Raw genomic sequence first — 21,472 nt, 5'->3', positions numbered from 1 at the left:
TTTACCCAATGCCATGAATTGTGATACTTTCAAGTCTGATAGGTAGGAATAAGTTCTATTCTCAGTCCCGTATGAGCTTTAGGTACTGTTCCCTCTAGGCCTTTTGGATAGCTCTTTCCCCGGTCTTGGGTAGTTTCACACATCACACATATATATCCCTGTAGATCGCCTAAGTTTTCTCTCTATACAGCCTCCTCCCTGGTAATATGTCTAGCAAACTTTAGCCACTTCATTCTTCCCAACACCCCTTCTTAACTCCTCAATTCAGAGGTCCACCAGGCTCTGCTGATGAGACCTGGAAACTTTCAAGGCTTTAAGCTGGGACAGTTGTGGGGAATACATTTTCTGTTAACTATCTTTATGGGTCACTGTCCCTTGTAACCTGATGTCCAGTGTCTTGATAATCATTGTTTCATTTATGTGTAGTTTTTGGTTGTTCGGGCACGGGAGTAAATTGGTCTCTGTTACTCTACGCTGACCAGAAGTGGGGTTTCCTTTTTTATAATTTTAAACATTGTAAACTTACGTGTTTTGTGATCTGTGTCTAACAGTTCTATTAACTGAAATTTTGTGTGTCTCTCTTTGGTCTGTTGTTCTGCTTGTTCTTGCCATGTGCCTCGTTTGTTTATGTACCTGGTTATCCTGGTCATGATACTTTAACAATTATCTGTAGCAAGAACTTTAGGCTAGGATGAAGTCACATTCGACCAGAGAGGATTTCCATTTGCCTCTGCCAGATGGAGTATATGGGGGAAATTGGGGGTACTCCTAGTGGAAGACATCCTTAAATGTTCAGGCTTGGAATTCCCATATATCAAGGAAGTGGAATCTAAGATGGACTTCTATGTAGGGGCTGGACCACACCCTATACCCTGGGGGTGGTGCCTTTTTGGGTACCAGCTAATTGAAGGAAGGCAATCATGTAGGCTCCCTACTCTGTATACATCTTGACCTTTGGTTTATGCTCTTCTTATCCTAAGAGGTTATGTAAACAATATTCTGATTTGGAAAATTTTCTCTTTATTTTGTCCAGGTAACACCTCACTCCCTTTTCAGCATTTCAGTTGTTTAAAGAAGGTATTATTGCCATTGCATCCAGGTTTTTAGAAGTTTTTTTTCAAGGGAGGGTTGGTATGGATAACCTACCCTATCTTAACAAAACTCTGGAAGTTTGCCATGGAGTTTGGGAGGGTGGCCTCAGACACACTGGAAGGGATGGAGTTGCTAATGAAACTGCCCAACCTGATTATCCACGATCTGGTCACTCTCATCTTTGCAAGCACCTTCTTCATACTGGCCTTGTTTTTCTACTCGCTGAAATTATTCTTGAGATACGTTCATTAGGCACGTCTGGTTCTATCTCTTGAATTTATGCCTAATTTATTAGCACAAGAGTCATTGTGTAGACACATCTGGTTGGTTATGCTACACAGTTGACAACTTCTAGTTTGGTGTGCTCTCTGATGGAGCCTGTAGGCTGGTTTTTGGAGGAGGGCGCCTGATTCTGCACTGAGGCTCTGCCCAGGTGGGACTGTCTGGATTTCCAGTTCTCTTAGCTGTGGTGCAACTAACACGGCGAACAACTGAACAGGGTTAACATACGAAACATTTAAGATATTCCTCAATTTCTGGTTAGAAAAGTACTTGAATATGAGAACCTGGGAGCTGTGTAAGTTCTTGGTCAAACAAAGCTGTGTACTTGAGTGGGTAAAGTACAGTACTTGCCGGCTAGAAATGTAACTAGCATCCCAAGAGCAGCATTTTATGCATGGGCCCTGAAGCTGTGTTCCCAGGGTCAAATGTTTATACCAGAGGGGAAAGATTTCTGTCTATAGATGGAGGGAGTTTCTACTTTCTCTAATGTTCTTTCTCTGGTGTTCTCAGAGAACACTGGGACTCGAATAATGCACTGCGAGGCCTGTCTCAACCCAGAGCATAACAGCAGCAATGCCAACACAAGGGCTTTGTAGAAAACTAGGACCAAAAGGAACTTAGCAACCACCAGACACAGTTGACAAAGTCAGGGGCAAAGTCCATGGTCTGAAACTAGGGTCCCTAAGTGGGAAAAGCCAAAAAGGAAAGGAAAGGAGAGGAGAGAAGAAAAGAGAAGGAAAGAAAAGAAAAAGAAGATTACTGAGGCCTTCCTACAAGGACCCAAGAGGGCAAATTAGAATAGCTGACATACACTGAGTATTTAATACATGCCAGGTATTGTCATAAGTGTTTTAGAAATATCGAGTCCTTTCAGTCCCACAGTAGCCCCATGAGGTAGGTACCATTACAATTCTCATTGTATACATGAGGAAATGTAGGCACAGAGAGGCTAAATAATGAGCTCAAAGTCACACAGCTGTTAAAATGTGGCCCCTGTCCTTAGCCCCGCCCACAGTACTCCTAGTAGTTGGGTTATGCTGAGGTCAAGAGAGAACCCTAACACCTGGAGAAGGGAGAAGCTCCCAGGGGCGAGCAGGGAGTGGGTTTCTGCCTTTGTGCCCTTAAAAATGCCTGTGAGCGGTGAGGGGGCAGATCTGGGGCCATTGGTTTGTCGTAAGCCCTAATTTCATCCCTTGGGCAAGGACAGACTGGACCCATTGAAAAGGTTGCCCTGGGCCCTGGAAGAGAAGGCGAGGAGTCCTGCCAGGTCTCTGTCGGCATCTAGCGGTCATGGGGGCATAGGACACCTAACGCAGGCTGGGGGAGTGTGAAGCTGGCAAGTGGGGAGGACAGAACAGAGCAGGGGTTCTTCACTTCGGGCTGCAGGGGAAGGGCGGGAGTCTCTGTGAAAACTAACCGCCCCCCCCCCGGAGTCATATGCGAAAGCAGTGCTGGTGCATTTCCCCATAGCTGTCATCAGGTCCACCGTGGGTTTTGTGACACGCACAATTTAATAAACCACAGCTGGAGTGTCAGGAAGTGGTGTCCCAGAGAGGAGCTGGCTCTGGGCTGAGGGCCCTCCTACTGTGTCCTCACCCTGGTGGGCAGAGAAGGCACAGCCGGGGCCTCAGCTCTGTGTTCTCTGCTCACAAAGCATGGTGCTGGGTGGAACCGCACACACCAACGGGAACTTCTTGGTAGCAATTAGACCCTCAGAGGACGGGACGGGCTCTCCCTGAAGAGGCCATTTGGGGCCCCTCACCTCTTCTAGGCCATCCTGGCCTGGCCTGGAAATGCTTGGAGCCTTTCTTCTGCTCAGCAGCCTGGTCTCCTCTAAGGCCCGGCTGGTCCCACCATGCTCTCCTTCCCTACCTTTGGTGCAAGACCTGGACCCTGCCTCCTTCCTTCTCCGTAGCTGCCCACCTCCCACTCTTCCCTTTGGGTTCCCCTCCACACTCCCAAGCATGGCTGCAGAGTGGTCCACTGTCCCCCCACCACAGCTCCCGTCTCCTTGGGCCCCAGATGGCCGGCAGACAGAGAAGCTGCTTCAAGGGCCTCACTCTGTACCAGGCAGGCGGGGAAACATTCAGGACCCACACAGCAGGGCCAACACACACAGGAGCCACAAACAGCAAAGAACCTTCCAGAGGTTTCAAAGTTACCATTGCTGGTCTACAGATTCCTTCTCCCTCTGGGTCACTGTTGACACCTGGAAGCCCACTTGGGCTCCTGCCCTCTGCTGTCTTCTCTGAGGGTTGGCTCACCATACCTTCCCTGCTTTAGTTTGCTGCTTTGAAGCGTAATTGTGGCCTGGCCAGGATATCCAGACAAGAAACTAACTGGGTGCCCCGTGTGTCCATTGTACAGTAGTTGTCTCCAGTTTAGATGGAAGAAGACCCCAGCAGCTCACAAGAATAGGTGCCTGAGACTCAAAAGTGTTGATGAAATTGAGAAAGTAATTGGAGGCAAGAGGCAGAAAGCAGGCATTAGGTTGATGGTTGTCACCTAGAGAAAAATTCTCTTTAATATTGATTCAGGGTTTCACCCCAAACATAAAATTTTGAGGTATGGAATATAGGCTTTGGTCCTTTTTTTTTTTTTTTTCCAAAAGCTCCCTGTGTTACTTGAAGGGGCTTCCACAGGTGAAAACATGGCACTAGGTCATCAGATGAAGTCGATTTAAGGAGCAAGAGGAGGTCTGGTTAGGAAGTTGGTGAGGGTAAGGGTGTCCTGAAGACATTGACCTAGATCCTGAATATCATGACGGTAAAATGGCTGGACATGGTTCAGCTCTGCTGAACGGTTCTCTGAAGCCCTTTTATAATACTTGTCCCCTGGACACCCTAATGTAGAACTTTGAGAGGGTCAATGATAAGTGTGATAATTGGGGATGAGAAGCCTCCTTGGTACGTGGCAGCCTCCAAGGCCATCCTGTTGGCCCACACCCTGTCCAATTACACACAAGAATACCTCTCATGTGACGAAAACACAGAATGTCTTAAATGCTGGCAGGACACTGGGAACAATTAAATGGCTGTACATAGACTACCAAAGAATAGGATTAAATCACTGTATTATTTCTCATCTTATTACCAAGTAATGTGAGAATCAATCATTTATATCTTCCCCATTACACCTGTTTCCAGTGCCTAACGTTCAGTCATTTCTCTGTACCTTCTTACTGCAGCTTCTACTTCATTCCATCCCAAACCTAGACTGAGGTGCCTACATCATCCCTCTTCCTTTGTAAACAAACACACACACTATTTTACTACCAATTGATGTGCAAAACAATTTCACTAACACCTATTCACAAATCCTCAAGCCATACATGAGCCTCCCCATGCCTCCCTCTCACTTTGCCAAATCTGTGCCCCTCACTTGGTCTCTGAAACCCACCCCATTCCTCATCCTATATCATATCACTTTTTAAAGACATAGTACCAAGTAAGGTGTAAGTTAGATATCCCAGAACCTGACATTCAAGCCACTTATAATCTTCAGCATCTCTCTCACCCCTACCCCACCAAGCCCCTCAGCTTTTGTGATATCATTTATTTTTTTAATAAACTTTTAGAATAGGTTTCTATTTACAGAAAAGTTGCAAAGGTAGTATAGAGTTCATGTATCCCCTGCACCCAGTTTCCTCTACTATTAGCATCTTTTATCAGTGCCGTGCATTTGTCACAATTAAGCAACAAATACTGATACATCATATTGACTAAAGTCCACACTTTCTTCAGATCTCCTTAGTTTTTACCTAATGTCTTTTTTTGTTCCAGGATCCATCCAGGATACCATTACATTTAGTCATCATGTCTTCTTCGGCTCCTCTGAGCTGTGAGTTTCTCAGACCTCTCTTGTTTGTGATGACTTTGATAGTTTTGAAAATTATTGGTTAGATATTTTGTGTAATGCCCTTATATTAGGGTTTGTCTGTTGTTATTTTCGCAATTAAACTGGGGTTATAGATTTTGAGGAAGAAGATCACAGAGGTCAAGTGCTATTTTCATCACATCATGTCAAGAATTATACTGTCAACAGAACTTAGGGTTGAAGTTAATCTTGATCACCTGGCTGAAGTAGTGTTTGTCAGGTTTCTCCACTATAAAATTACTTTTTTTCCTTTCTCTTGTACTGTACTCTTCAAAAGGAAGTCACTATGATAAACCTGCATTTATGTTAGCAGAGAGTTATGCTCTCCCTTCTTGAAATCTGAGTATCTACATAAATTATTTGAGATTCTTTGCATGGGAAATTTGTCTCTTTTCCTTCATTTATTTATTCAATCATTTATTTATCTCATTGTGGACTCATGGGTATACTTATTTTGTGCATTGAGTTATAATCAAATACTACAACAATTTTGTTGCTAAAATTGTTCCAACATTGGTCATTGGGAGCTCTATCTGCTGGCCCCTACATCCCATTGACAACTCCATTCAATGTAATTTTGGAGGAGCACTTTCTTACTTTTTTGGCACTGGAAGATGCTCCAGGTTCATCTTGTATATTTCCCGCCCTAGTCCTAAATTCAGCTATTTCTCCAACGATTCCTGACTCCTTTTATTGGAGAACTGTATTAAAAAACAAGATCGAGGTCCTGGGTGTGTTCATTGGTACTGGACTGCTCAGTTGATATTTTTTAACAAATAATGCGCAATGCAGGTATCTCTGAACCTGACCTCAAACCATCCCTAACCCTCCATCTATTCTGTAATCTCATTCCAGCATAGACCCCAACCTATCCCTTATGTAAAGTCAGTGCTTTATACTACCAAATAATATAGGAAACAAACATTTCTGAAAGTTATTCCATCACTAAGAGAATACCCTCTGATTATATGTAAAAATCGCTCTATTTCATATCCAACTAGACATCTATCCCCATCACTTTTTCCATGGCGCCATCCTATCTATTCTATGTACTATTTTTCTGGTGAAGTAATATGTATTCATCCTTAGCACATTCCTCATCCTAACACTTTTTCATCTGTCTCATCCACTGCTGACTTGACTTCTATCCCTGACCCCAATCCAATGCCTTTCCCTATGTAAAATCAGTATTTTTAACTATCAATTATATAGAAAACAGACATCCCCCAAACTTCACAAAATTCCAGATCCATCCCATTCCTACCTAACTCTTATCATAGCACTCATAGAATAATCATGATAACAAAGATGCTGTTTTATGAGTAGCTAATCTGAAAAGTGGACACATATGATGCTCAACCCATCACTGCAATCACTTGATCCCTTACTGCTACCAAGCCCCCTTTCAGTTATACTCTTTTTCAATGTCCATGTGGTGTTGAAAACAGCCATCCCTGATTTCATCCATCACTGACCCTGATACCATTTTTAACTCTCACCAAGTATTTGACACACACCTGCTCCATTGTTCCCTGGAATACCTGTGATTGTGTGATAAGCAAGTTATATGGGAAAGAAATATCCTTAATTTTGAGTCCATCCCTAACCATTATCCTGTGTTACATCACTCATTTTACTACTAGTAATGTTATATACAGAAATCTCTGATCCTTATTCACACCATTGACAGCTGCTGTGTAATTCTTCCATTTAAGTCAAACCACTACTTGGATCACATCCATCACTAACCCTTACATCACACCTGCCACTCAGTCTTCCTAATCTTCATATCATCCCTGATAACCATGCTATTCCATGTCTTATATAAATTCCCAATTTTCCAAAATTAGCAAGTAACACAACAAACAACTGATTCTTGTATACCTGCTGCTGACTTCACCCTACTCCCCACATCATCTGTTACTATAAATAATATCACCATAGTTTTAAAAATTAAGTATTGTTTAAAACAAGCATGCCTGACCCTTACCACATCTCTAAAACAAAATGATCTTCTATTCTCTGAAAAAATTACTTTTTAAAATTAGCAAGGAAAATGCAAAATAGTGTTCTTCAGCCCTTATTCCATTGCTGACCCATTCCTCTTTTCTGACACTCTTTGTAACTATTCCTTATCAAATCACTCCACTGATAAAAACCCTCAACCTCATCCTTACTTATTGAAATCCTCTATACTACGTATCCTATTTAACAATTACTATTCTTAATTACCAAGCAGTTTGAGAAGTCAGTGTTGATATACAACTAATCCCAGACCTTCACTCTAACCCTGATCCTCTTAACTTGGAATATTATTTGTTTTTTAAAGTAAAAATAAATGTGAGAAAAAAATCTCTCATTCTGTGAAAAATCCTGGTATCATTACCAAGCGATATGTGTCATAGTTCAGAGAATAAAAGGGTGATTGTAGCACCGGACCTGTTAAATGAATGGACATGAATAGACAACTTCACTTATGAAATGGTCAATTGCAGCCACTGGTGTCAAAGGTGGCACTTTTTGTAGAGTTCTCTTAGCATTGGTGATCATTGGTGGATACAATTTAGCTCCATAAATGTGCATCAGAAAAAAAGCAAGCAGATCATTCTGGGAGAATGAGGTTAGAGGTGTTAATGAATGTGGGTCTGTGCATGTGTGTGAGTGGGGCAGGATGTGTGTGTGTGTGTGGGGGGGGACGTTCAACTCTTTCTTTTTTATTGTTTCGTAGAGTTTTTTTGTTTTTTGTTTAATTGAAATGTAGTTGACATTGGTTTCAAGTGTATACCTCTTCCTTTCTTCCTCCATTCTCCTCCTCTCTTCTCTGCTGTTATCTTCCCTGTAACTACCATTTCTAACTGTCTTTTATGGTTCTTCACCTTCATCTTCCAAAACCTGGATGCAGAAGGAGGATAGTATAATAACCACTCCCCACTCCTCCCTTCCCTAGTACCCCGGATGAGCAGCTCCCAGACAACTCTTATAAAAGATACAACTGTTAACCATGCTGGGAGACATTCAGGGCATAGCAGGGCTATCACTTGCAGAAACAAGAGATTTAAAAGAACCTGACAGAGTTCTCAAAATCCACACCCTGGTTCTGTAGTTCCTGGATGCACTTTGACTCCATGATAGCCCCTGAACCAAAATCCCAGTGGTCTCTTGCATTCTTCTTTGTTTTTCCATCCTATAGGCTTGCTGTCTTTTGAGAGTGAATACCTGAAGATAGAAAGTAGTTAGAACTCCAGGAGGTGCCCCCTTGATTCTGTGTGACAGTGATCTGAGAGGCTCTTCAGAAAGTGTAACCACCTACTCTCAATTCACTAGGCCTTGGCCTGTCATTCAGGAATGAATTCTGTTGGTTTCATATATCAGAGATAAGGTTATAACCTGTGTCCAGAGTTCATTCTCATATACTTCTGGGGCTTGGCCGAACAAAAATACTAGTCTGGACCATCAATTTGAAGCAGAGGTGCACATTTGACCACAAAATGCTCTTTCTCTGAAAGGAAACGATGTGGGTGAAGATATATTCAGTCCTAGATGCAGGGGACAGCAAACTCTTTCTGCACGGGCCAGATAGTAAATAATGTAAGCTTTGCAGACCACATATGGTGTCTGTCCCATATTCTTTATTTTTTTAAACAACCTTTACAAATGTGAACACTATTCTTTGCTTTCAGACCTTATAGATACAGGTCACTGGTCAGATTAACTTGGTGGGCCATACTTTTCCAACCCCTGTTTAGAGAGTCTGTCTTATCTCATAAATCCATCAAGGCCCTCTACCATTTTGTAGGCTATCCATAGTACCAAAATAGGTTTATGATGACTTTACCTTCCCTGAGTACCTGAAGAGGGATAGTGGAGTTGGGTTTGTGCATGGTGTAAGAGAGGAATAAAATTTCATTTGTATACATGGATCCTCAATAATTCCAAGACCACTTATTGAAAAGGCAGTCATTTCCTCACAGACTTAAAATGCTACCACTGTCATATATTACATGTCTCAGTCAGATAGCTATGGATTTCTCATCAGTAAGTACAGAGGCTAGAAGACAATGGAATATTCTCTGGAAAGTGTTGATGGGGAAAAAATCAACTCAGAATTCTGTTATCTGTTGAAAATATCTTCACAGGTAAAGAAAGGTGAAATAAATGTTTTCAGACAAAATGAAACTGGAATTATTTGTCATCAGTAGGCATGCACTAAATTAAATGCTCTAAGACATTCTTCAGGCTGAGAAAAAATGACACCAGGAGGTTACACAGACTTTCAGGAGCCAATAAAGAACATCAGAAATTTTGAATAACTGGGTAAATACAAGAAGCTGCATTTGTACGTAGCTCCTTTAAGATACACATGAATGATTAAAGCAAAAATTCTAACATTATTTCACAGGGTTTATAATGCATGTAGATGAATTACCTATGACAACTGTAGCATAAAGGACACTGGGGAATGGTAAATGGACCATTATTGTTGTAAGGATTCTATATCCTACATGAAGTGGTACAATTTGGACTATAGGTACATTATGAAAATTCAAGGATACATATTATAATTTCATTAATTTTTTCTATTGTTTAGCCATTTTCTAATTCATTAATTTTCACTCATATTTATTATTTACTTTCTTTTGCTTACATTGGCGTTAATCTGCTCTTGCTTTTTGAGTTCCTTAAGGTGGAAGCTTCAATCACTGGTTTTAAAGCATTCTATTTTTCTAATATAACCATTTTAGAGCTATACATTTATACTTATCTTTTGCTTTAACTACATCCTACAAATTTGGATATATTTTCATTATTTTCAGTTCAAAAGATTTAAAAATCCCATTGTATTTCTTTTTTTTTAACCCATGAGTTACTTGGAAATGGGTTGTCTAATTTCAAAATATTTGGATATTTTTCATATATTTTTGGTTTTTTATTTCTAATTTATTTTTGTTGTGGTCAGAAAACATATTCTGAATAATTTCAGTCCTTTCAAAATTTGTGGACACTTGTTTCTGTTCCCAAGAAAATGGTGTTTATTGGTGATTATTCCATGTGAATTTAAAGAGAACATGTATTTTTTCCATTGTGTGGAGTGTTTCTATAAGTCAATTGTATTGATTTGGTTGATACTATTACTCAGCCTCCTCTATCCTTACTGATTTTCTGTCTGCTTGCTTTATCATTACTGAAAGAGGAGTATGAAATTGCCAACTATAGTTGTGGGTTTGTACATTTCTTCCTTTAGTTCTGTAAGTATTTACTTATTAATTTTGGAAACTGTTTTAGTCAAATATGTTTGACAATGTTCTATTTCCTTGATGAATTAAGCTTTTATTATTATGAAATATCCCTCTTCCCCTCTGATAATGTTTTGTCCCGAAGTCTACTTTTATGACATTGATATAGCTACTTTGGCTTTCTTATGATTAGTGTTTCTATGATCGAACTTTTCCATTTGTTTAATTTTAGTCTATCTGTTTTCTGCAGATTTAACATATATTAAACATTATATTGATGGGTTTTCCTTATCCATCCATATTGGCAATTTCTGACTTTTATAAATAATTTTTTTAAAGTTTATTTATTTTTGAGAGACAGAGACAGAGCACAAAGAGAGAGGGACACACAGAATCCAAAGCAGGTTCCAGGCTCTGAGCTGTCAGCACAGAGCCCGATGCAGGGCTCGAAGTCATGAACATGAGAGATCATGACCTGAGCTAAAGTTGGACGCTTAACCGACTGAGCCACCCAGGCGTCCCTTCTGATTTTAAATTTAACTGGAGTTTAGCCCACTTATATTTAATATTCATATGGCTGGGTTTGAATCTACCATTTTGCAATCTCGTCTATTAATTTCATCTGGTGTTGCTTCCATCTTTTGAATATTTTGTATCCTTTTTAATATCTCATCTTATTCCCTCTCTTATTAGATATACCACTATTTGTACTAAATGCTGGAGATTAAAGTACAAAACTTTTATTATGTTCTACCATCAAATATTTTACTAGTTTAAGGTATAAAATAATGCAATAAACTTAGGATACTTCCCTACTCAAATACTCTGGTTTTATTTACACACATTGTACTGCTACATGTTTTAAATGTTACAATGTATTGCTGTTATTTTTATTTTATGTGGTCAATTTCCTTTAAAGAAATTAAGAATACATAAAGCCTGTTTTATATTTACCCATATATTTACTGTTTCCAGAACTCTTCATCTTTTCTTGTAGTCCAGATATGTTATCATTAAACTTCACCTTGAAGAACTTCCTTTAACATTTATTCTAGAGCAGGTCTGCTGGTGATTAATTCTATCAGCTTCTGTTTGAAAATGTTTTTATTTTGCCTTAACTTTTGAAGGCTATTTCTTTCTGGATAGAAAATTATAGGGGCGCCTGGGTGGCGCAGTCGGTTAAGCGTCCGACTTCAGCCAGGTCACGATCTCGCGGTCCGTGAGTTCGAGACCTGCGTCAGGCTCTGGGCTGATGGCTCGGACCCTGGAGCCTGTTTCCGATTCTGTGTCTCCCTCTCTCTCTGCCCCTCCCCTGTTCATGCTCTGTCTCTCTCTGTCCCAAAAATAAATTAAAAACGTTGAAAAAAAAAAAAAAGAAAATTATAGACTGACAGATTTTTCTAATAGCAATTTATAGATGGTATTCCTTCGATTACTTTGCATCAAATTTAATGAGAAATCATCTTTCACTCTTATAGCTGTCCTCCTATAATCATTCTTTTTATTGTCTTTTTATTCAGTCTACTGTTAAGATTTTCTCTTTATCAGTGGTATTCAGAAATGTCTCTGTTTTTCCTTATTTTAGTTTTCTCTGTGTTATTTGGGTTATTTGACCTTCCTCAATCAGAACATTTATACTTTTTATTGAATCTGATAAATTACTTTATTTCTGCAAATATTTTTCTGCCATTTCTCTTTGCTTCATGAACTCAAAGTACATGAATGTTAGTTTGATATTATCCCAAAGGTCACAAAGACTTTTTATATCTTTTTAGCCTTGTTTATCTTTGTACTTAAGATTGGATGATTATTTTTTTTTAATATTTTTAATGTTTTATTATTTATTTTAGAGAGACAGAGCATGAGCAGGGGAGGGGCAGAGAGAGGGGGAGACACAGAATCCAAAGCTGTCAGCACAGAGCCTAGTGTGGGGCTTGAACCCACAAACCATGAGATCACGACCTGAGCTGAAGTCAGACACTTAACCGACTGAGCCATCCAGGCATCCACTAGATTGGATGATTATTGTTATGTTTCATATTCACTGACATTTCTTCTGTAGTGTTGAGTATGCTATTCAGCATCCAGTGGATTTTTCATTTCATGTAATCTTTTAATTTTAGGATTTCCATTTAGTATTACTAATTTTTAGTTTCTGTTTGTTTATTTAATTTTCTGTTTTGCTCTCTTATTGTTGTCAGATTTTCCCTGAAATCCTTGAATGTATTTATAAAACTCTTATAATCCTTATTTGTTCATTCAATGTATTCGGCTTTTTCTGGGCCAGGTTCTATTGACTAATTTTTCTCTTGGATATGGGTCACATTTTCATGCTTCTATGTGCATCGAAAGTTTTGGATTGCACACACACACATATTCCCATAAACACATAGGCGAATCTTTTTCAGACTTTGTAATAACTAAATTCCAATATCCATATCTCATACCATTGATTTAGAGGAGTAAATCAAATTATTGGACTTTTGAGATCAAACCTCTCATTTTGCTAAGAAACAGAAAATAAAAAAATTTTTCTCTACGACTGACTACAACCATAAAGACATTTGGATTCTAAAGAGTGAACATGCACAAAAGAGAGTATCTGGAAGGCTTCTAAGCAAACTACTGCTAGGATCTACCTCTCAAGAATACAAAGTAGATTATATGTTAATTATCTCTCAGCAGAGCTTGGGGGAAAAAAGAATATAAAGTAGAACCTATATGTTTTAATTAGGCCTGTGCCAAAGATTGAAATTGCAAGGGCGCCTGGGTGTCTCAGTCCGTTGAGGGTTGGACTCTTTCCAGGATCGTGGGCTCCTCGCTGAGCAGGGAACCTGCTTGAGATTCTCTCTGTCTCCCTCTGTCCCTCTCCACTGCTCGCTCAGGCTCTCTCTCTAAACTAAATATTAAAAAAAATACTTTGTAAAAAAAATGTTTGAAATTTTGAAAACAGGTAAGTGTTGCTTTTGAAATTTACAGAAAACAAGAAAAAATGATCTCAATATAAATGTGATGAAACTGCAAGTTATAAAGGATCATTTATTGCAAGATGCTATTTTTTTTTATGAAAGTAGACACAGTTCTATTTAAGCTGGAATGATTAAATGTCTTACTTTTAATGATCATGTATACAAAAGCTTTTGGCAAATTATTATTTAACATAAAATCCAGTCTTCTTAGGTATTTTTAATAACATTTGAAGTGGCTTTACAATAAGACTTGAGAAATGCATGAAAAATGGAAAAATTTCAAACCACAAGAAAATCCCATATGTAGATCATGTCAGTTGGAATTTTTAGCAAAAAAACTCGAGTGTATGCGCATGGTAACACACACACACATATATACAGTGTGTATAGAAGACACACGTATACAATGCATATAGAAGAAAGGGCAGAATAGAATAGATTGAAATATCAATTGAGTTTATGTCATTGAGAGTATCCTTTTTTTCCTGTTTTATAATTGCTCAGTTTATCATGTCTTTGCCAGATGCATATATTATCATTAGAATTTGATCAACAACAAAGGAAATTTATGAGTATCCATTATCCAATGCTGAGGGAAGAAACAATGCCACAAAACTCCAACTACAGCACAACCACAATATAATTGAAGAAAATAAATAATGATATGTTCATCTGTGGGTGAATGTGTGTTTCAAGTACCTTGTGAGCAAATAAGGAGAGTTTACTGATGGACAGTAGGCTGCATTTATTTACTTCAATAATAGCAGCTTTCATGAATGATTGTGCATCTTGTTTACAACATTTGAACACATGCACCAGTTAAGCTGTCCATAGTGTTTCCCTTGGGATAGCTCCATTTGGGAACGAGTATTTCCATATGTGTTTCAGAGCTTTGTGTATTCTGCAAGAATCTTCACAATGTTTACATTAGATTATAATTCAATAGCAAATCCAGAACAAATATGTACAGAAAAAATTATTGGTAACAACTTGCTGCATTGACCACATGACCTAAGGAATCTATATGTCTGAACATACACAAGAGGATTGAGGATACAGCCATATTTTACAAGTCTTTGTCTGTTTGAGATGGCATTACCTGTGGATTCCTTGCACTTCCTTATAAATGGATGCTGTACTTCGACTTATTGTTAAGAAGCGTGTCTAATTTTGGGAAATTCTAAACACGAGGCTACTGCCTTAAAAATACCAATATTTCAAAGACTATTAATGAGGTTTGGAAAATACTCCAGTTACAATAAGTGCAGGAAATATATTTAAATGCCAGCATAACGAGGGATTTTAATTTTATTTTTTAAAAGTTATTAGTATATTTTATAAGTTAGAGGTGAGAATGACATTTTCGAAATCTTTATTCTTGTTGGGACTGAACTACCATTAATTTTGGCCTTATGATTTCTCAAAATCTGAATAATTTGCCAGCGGCAGGTATTCCTTCTGTAACTCTCTTGGATAATAAGACCCTTCCAACAAGAGAATAAAGAAATTCCAAGTTCCCCAAATATATATGTATATGAGCATATGAAAATTGTTTCAAATAATGATGAAGATTTTGTTCAAAAATACCTTGAGCATGCATTCAATTATGTTTAAAGAGAAACAAACACATCTTAGTACATTTGTACATATCCATCTATATGTGTACACTTGTGTAAAAATTATATACTTTTAATCATGGCGATTATTACAATAAGAATGCAATTAAACTTCACCCAAACTTCACTCTATGTCCATGTATGCATAGGTGTGAGTTTGTGTGCATGTATATGTGTGTGTGTGTGTGTGTGTGTGTGTGTGATATATACAGGCATATCTTGTTTTATTGTGCTACACTCTACTGAGCTTCACAGATACTGCATTTTGTGCAAATTGGAGGTTTGTGGTAACCCTGCATCGAGCAAGTCTGTTGGCACCATTTTCCCAACAGCATTTGCTCACTTTGTGTCTCTGTGTCACAGCTTGGTAATCTTGAAATAGTTCAAACTTTTTCATTATTATTATCTCAGTTATGGTGATCTGTCGTTAGTGATTTCAGTTCTCTCAGGGATGGTTACATTTTTTAGCAATACTTTAAAATTAAGGTATGTACTTCTTTTAGACATAATGCTATTGCACACATAATAGACTACAGTATAGTGTAAACATAACCTTTATATGCACAGGGAAACTAAAAAAAATATTTGACTCACTTTATTGTGATATTTGCTTTGTGGTGGTGGTCTGGAACTGAATCCACAGTAACTCCGAGGTGTGCCTGTGTATGTGTACATAACACAAACTGATATTTAGCTTCAAACACAACAAATTTACATTAAAATGGACTTATTCATGTGTCATGTTCCAGATCATGTTTTCATTTCTGTTTTCTAGACAGTTTGTCATCATGAAAAATTTGCAAGACCTAAGTTTTAGTAAATAAATATAAAGGTAAACATTGATGAAAGATTATTGATAACTATAACAAATTCAAATGCTTTCCCCTTGAAGCTTTGATAGAATACAGAGACTTGTATTTGATAGAATACACCTGGATCATAATGTTAGAGTGATGTACACACAAACTTTGTGTATTCAGTAACATAGCCTGTGATATTTTTCATAATAAAATGCTAAGATTAAATTTTAAATAAAAATGTAGGTTACATTTTTGAGAAGGGGAAAAATCCTATATTTTCTGAGGCACACTTATGTAGTTGTGATTCAGTATTTGTTTGAATATAGGCATTAATTTTCCAGGTGTTAAGCGTCTTATGAAGTGAACATTTCTTCATTGAGATCCTAATATTTTTAGTGAATGTGGCAGTCCACAAACTCTTTGCCAATGTTTTATTTACTAAAACTCATGTATTGCTCAGAAAAAAACTAAAATTTTCCATGAAAATATGATCCAAACTACAACAAATAAATCTCATTTTAATGTAAACTTATTGTTGTGTATGAAGCTAAAAATCCTGTTTCTATGTGTACATTGAAAGGAGTGCACGAGGATATGGAAACTGAGTGGTCCTTTTTTTTTTTAAGTTTTATTCATTTATTTTGAGAGAGAGAAAGAGCATAAGTGGGGAAGTGGCAGAGAGAGAGACTGAGAGAGAGAGAGAGAGAGAGAGAGAGAGAGAGAGAATTCCAAGCAGGCTGCAAGCTCTGCACCCAGCCTGACATGGGGGTGAGATCATGAGCTCATTACCTGAGCTGAAATCAAGAGTCTGAGGCTTAACTGACTGAGCCACCCAGGCATCCCTGTAAACTGAGTTTTTATGTGTGTGCTGGAACAAAATCGAAATGTTTATCAGTGGTAGGAACAGGTACTGTTTATGACAGTACTTTACTCTGGATCAGGATGCAGCTATTTTCTGAATCCTTTGCAAGCACCATGCCTTAGTCACTTATGAGAAAATGCTATATAACTGATCCCTAACACATAATCACTGACATGCACATATATAGTGAGGTCATAGGAATCCACTCAATGTCATGTAATAACATAAGAATGTGCCTGAGTTGCAATGTGAAATGATGAAAGCCCAAGGCTAAATCATGTCCCCTCTGACTTGCATTTATACCTAGTTGAGTATGTGTATCATTCCAGGTGTAGTATGCAGTCTTGAGAACCATCTAGATACTTATCTTAGGGTTCCAGACGAAGAATTGCTTCTCTCTAAATACACCAAGGACTAATGCCCTTGCTGGAAAATGTAGGAGGACTCCTAGGGAATTTGGGAAGTGAGCCAGGTCAAGAACCACGTGTATTGGTGCCTAGATTTGCTCTTCTCAAAGCCCTTAGGTGCAACCATTTTCTCCCCCTTAGGCCTGGATCCCTGAGGTTTGCTCCCTGGTATCCGAAGACAATTTGGTACCAAAAGAAAACACTGGAGATCTAGTGCTTAGTGAAGAAAAAGTAGAAAGGCAACACTAGGTAAGTGGAAATTGAGTTCTTGAACGGAAAAGATGCCTGATGAGAGTGTAGGTTTAGGTCCCAGTGTGATTACAGATGGAAATCAAAAGCAAAATCACGAGAGTGTGAGCAAGGTTCTTCAAACTGGGCAAGAAGCAAGGAAGCCATATTTCCTGCTGCCTTTGTCTGAGGTCACATTTTTTTTCACGCCGGACGGGCGGGAGAAGAGGGCATGTGGGCAGTGTTTGGATAGGATTTCTGGAGCAACACTGCCATCGTGAGGAAATTGCTGGAAAAAGCCCCAAGGTTTCTTTTCTGAAAAGACTTTTACTTTGGAAAGGTCCATTCGGTGGGGAGGCTGATGGGCCGGGCCCCTAGCCTGAGCTCAGTGCCTCCTCCAGAGGCCTACCTGGAGCTCTGGATAAAGGTGGGGTCCAGGTGTAGGTGGTGGTCGGTGGGGAGGCAAGACTGCCAATAGCCGCCAGGAAGTCAGGGCACAGGAAGTCGTGGGGTGGGGTCTGGGTATTCGCCCACTGTGGGCGGGACCAGAGGAAACCACTAACAGACAAAGTACTCGGCCTGGCCTGCGGGTCTCTCTCCCAGCCCCTCTGAGCACGTGGTGTTCCCATGCTCTCGGACCTGGGCCTTATGTGGTAGGAGAGTCTGAGCGCTGAGGACACGACAATTCCTGGTGGCTTATAGCAGGAGCAGATGGGCTTGCTGGAGGTCTCAGGTGCACCCAAATGGGAGCTGGGAGAGCCTGAAGACAAATGGGACTATCCAGCCAAGCCAAGAATGGTTACACTTCTGTTACAAGATCAGACTTTGCACAAACTGATGGGAACCAAAAACAAATGAAGAGGATTCAAGATGAACCCACATTTCAAAAGTCCTTGTCTGCTGGAGGTGGCATTACCTGTGACCTCGCCTCACTTCTCCGTATATGGCTGTTGTAGCAGGTACATTGTAAAGAAGCATGATTGTTTCTAGAAATGCAAAAACAGGTGGCAAAATTGTAAAACATGTGGACATTCCAAAGAATATTTGATGATGTTTTTAAAAGCCTTCAAGCTACAAGGTAGGAAAACTTGTTTTAATGCTTAAAGTTAAGAGGGATTTGAACATTATTTTTAAAAAGTACATATATGTGCAAAGTGAAGAGATAAGAATGCATGACAAGGATTTTTTTAAGTGTTTTCTTTCTTCTGATTGAAGTACCATTTGTTTTCTACTATGTAATTTCTCAAAATTTGAATGCTTTGCCAGCAGCAAGTATAACTTTTGTAATTTCTTGGAGCAGAAAGGTCTTCTAGGGTAAACGTAAAAACATTTTCAAGCACTCAAAAATACATATTGATAGGCAGATATGCAAACGGTATAATGTAGTGCTTAAGACTGCAAAACTGCACCCAGTATCCGTTCAATCATGTTTAAAGAGAAGCATACCTGTGTAACGTTTATTTATATATACATATATATGCATGTATTTATATATAATAAATGTGTATATATGTAAAAATTTTTTAAAGCAGTGTATTCACAACAATGATCAGTGTTACAGTGAGCATGCTTTTCAGCATGAAATTCTCAGGCAACATTTATATCCATATTTACATTTGTATAAAAGAAGACATTAGTGAAAAATTATTGCTGCATGGAAGGGTGTGAATGTATCCATTAGGGTTTTCTTAGGATACATATCTGGGTGACTGAATTTGAGAGATAACCAATTTCAACCTTCATTTACTGCATTGGCTTTTTCTTTACAGTTTTTAAAGAAAATTTTAAGATGAAAAATTTGGTGTGAATTTTGAGAAGTATGAAAAAAGAAACCCTAGTGTTCTGGGAACTGAGTATTTAGTGTCTGTTCCAATATTAGTTTTAGAGCATATGTAGGTCATCATATTAATGATTTGGTAAGGCAAGTCTCAAAATAAGATTCCTGAGTGGTGGCATTATAGGCATTTTATGTCCTATGAGTAAAAACAGGTTAAGTGAGAACCTAATTAATATTCTTTAATGAGTCAATCAGGTAGTTCTGTGCAAATTGTTTATTGTCTAAAATCAAGGTCTTGCACATGTTTCATGATAATTTCAAACTACCCAGGAATCAGAAGTGAAAATTTTGAATCTAAAAACATGATGCCTACATCAATCCAATTTAAATGTAAATTCATTGTAGTTTATTACATAATTACAGAATTGTGTGTGTGTGTTGAAAGAATGGAAGTAAACGTGTGAAAGGTTATCAGTGCTCAGTACAAGATTTTATGATTGCACTTTTACTCATGGCATGTGTTAGTTATGTATGAGAGAACACAAGATTGATCCCTAACAATTAGTGGCATGTACATAATAGTAGTAGTAATAATAATAATAATAATAATAATAAAATCATAGGAGGCCATTGAAGGTCAAATAATCACATGCATTGGAACATGGTTGTGTTCCACTGTTAAATGATGAAACCATGAGACAAAATTATGTCCCTTTTGATTGGAATTTATGTATGTTCGGCTATATGTATCACTCCAAGTGGGACATTGTATGAAATTCAGACTTGAGAGTGCTCTGGATCCTACTCTTAGGGTTCCAGCCAAATGGCTGCCTCCTACTCCACACACAAAGCCTGGTGCCCTCTCAGAAAATGGAGGAGGACTCCCAGGGAACCTGGCAGTGAAAGAAGTCAAGAGGCCTGGTGCCTAGATTTGCTCTTCTCCAGTCCTTATTCCCGTGATTTTCTTACTCTCTTAGCCCTGGATCCCTAAGAATTGCTCACTGAAGCAAAAAACATGGCAAGATGTTGGGGATCAAAGCTGAGTGAAGAGCAGACCTACAAAGCCTTGGTGGAATAATTCTTGAAAACATGGCTGATGAGGGTAGGTGCTTTATGCCTCTGATGTTTGAGGGAAACTAGGAACTAAAGTTCATCTGTTTGAGCAGATTTCCCCCAAACTGGGCAAATGGCTAGGCAACTAAGTTTCCTGACTCCTTTGTCTCCTGATGGCTTTTTAAATATTGAATGGGTGGGAGTGGAGGGCCCAGGGAGCTGGGTTAATTGGCTTTTCTATAGCAATACTGCCACCAAGAGGTTATGTTAAAAAAAAGTGTTGTTAGGACTGGTGTGAGGCCTAGCAGTTGAGAAGGGTTTGGCCTTTTAAGAGGTTGAGTGGACTCTGGCCTTGAACTGGGCCTCCTCTTCAAATCTGAAGCAGCTGGGTCTAATTGTCCTTGAGGCTGTTCTTGATGAAAGGCAGCCAGGGGGGATTTGGAGACATTTGCAAAAACATGCCTCAATGGTCAGGAACCCTATGAAGATGTAAGGTGACCTCTGACTTGAACTCAGCAGATAGGAGATAAATCCTGCATCGGATGACTAAGCTGCCTGTTTGGAGTAATATGGAGTTGACCATATGTTAGACTGGGAAAGCTAGATGTGTGAAGACAGTACTCCATATCTGAATTGTCAGTGACAGAAGGAGTAGCCGTAGCCCTGGGATTCTTCAAACTCAAGAAATTTGTCTTTTCATATTTTGGTTTGCATGAAGAGACAACATTTGGCCAGGGAGTGGATGGAAGCCTAAAGCAACAGCACCTTTCTGAGTCCCATGAATTCAAGCATGAAACCATGACCAGTAATGGGATTGTAACTATTGCCAACCCTAATTACCGCTCAGCCACTGACACTCATTTCAGATCAAAGCTGTTTCAAAATGAAAAGTTAAAGGGGTGCCTGAGTGGCTCAGTCGGTTGAGCATCTGATTTTGGCTCAGGTCATGATCTCTCAGTTCGAGGGTGCGAGTCCCGCATCTGGCTCTGTGCTGACAGCTCAGAGACTGGAGCCTGCTTCAGATTCTGTCTTCCTCTCTCTCTGCCCCTCCCCCATTCATTCTCTCTCTCTCTCTCTCTCTCTCTCTCTCTCCAAAATAAATAAACATTAAAAATTCTTTAAAAAAATGAAAAGTTAAAAAAAACAAAAACAGAAAAACCCACCTAATAGGAAAGGTGGCAAAGAAAATAGCAGGCATTTGCCAGACAATAAAAGGCATGCAACACAGAAGTCTTTTAAGCAGAGATTTTCAAACTCACCAGTATAGCAGTAAATT

Source organism: Panthera uncia, chromosome X, assembly GCF_023721935.1.
Source record: "Panthera uncia isolate 11264 chromosome X, Puncia_PCG_1.0, whole genome shotgun sequence".
NCBI classification, from domain to species: domain Eukaryota; kingdom Metazoa; phylum Chordata; class Mammalia; order Carnivora; family Felidae; genus Panthera; species Panthera uncia.
The sequence above is the reverse complement of the archived record's forward strand: the minus strand, read 5'-3'. Positions refer to the sequence as shown.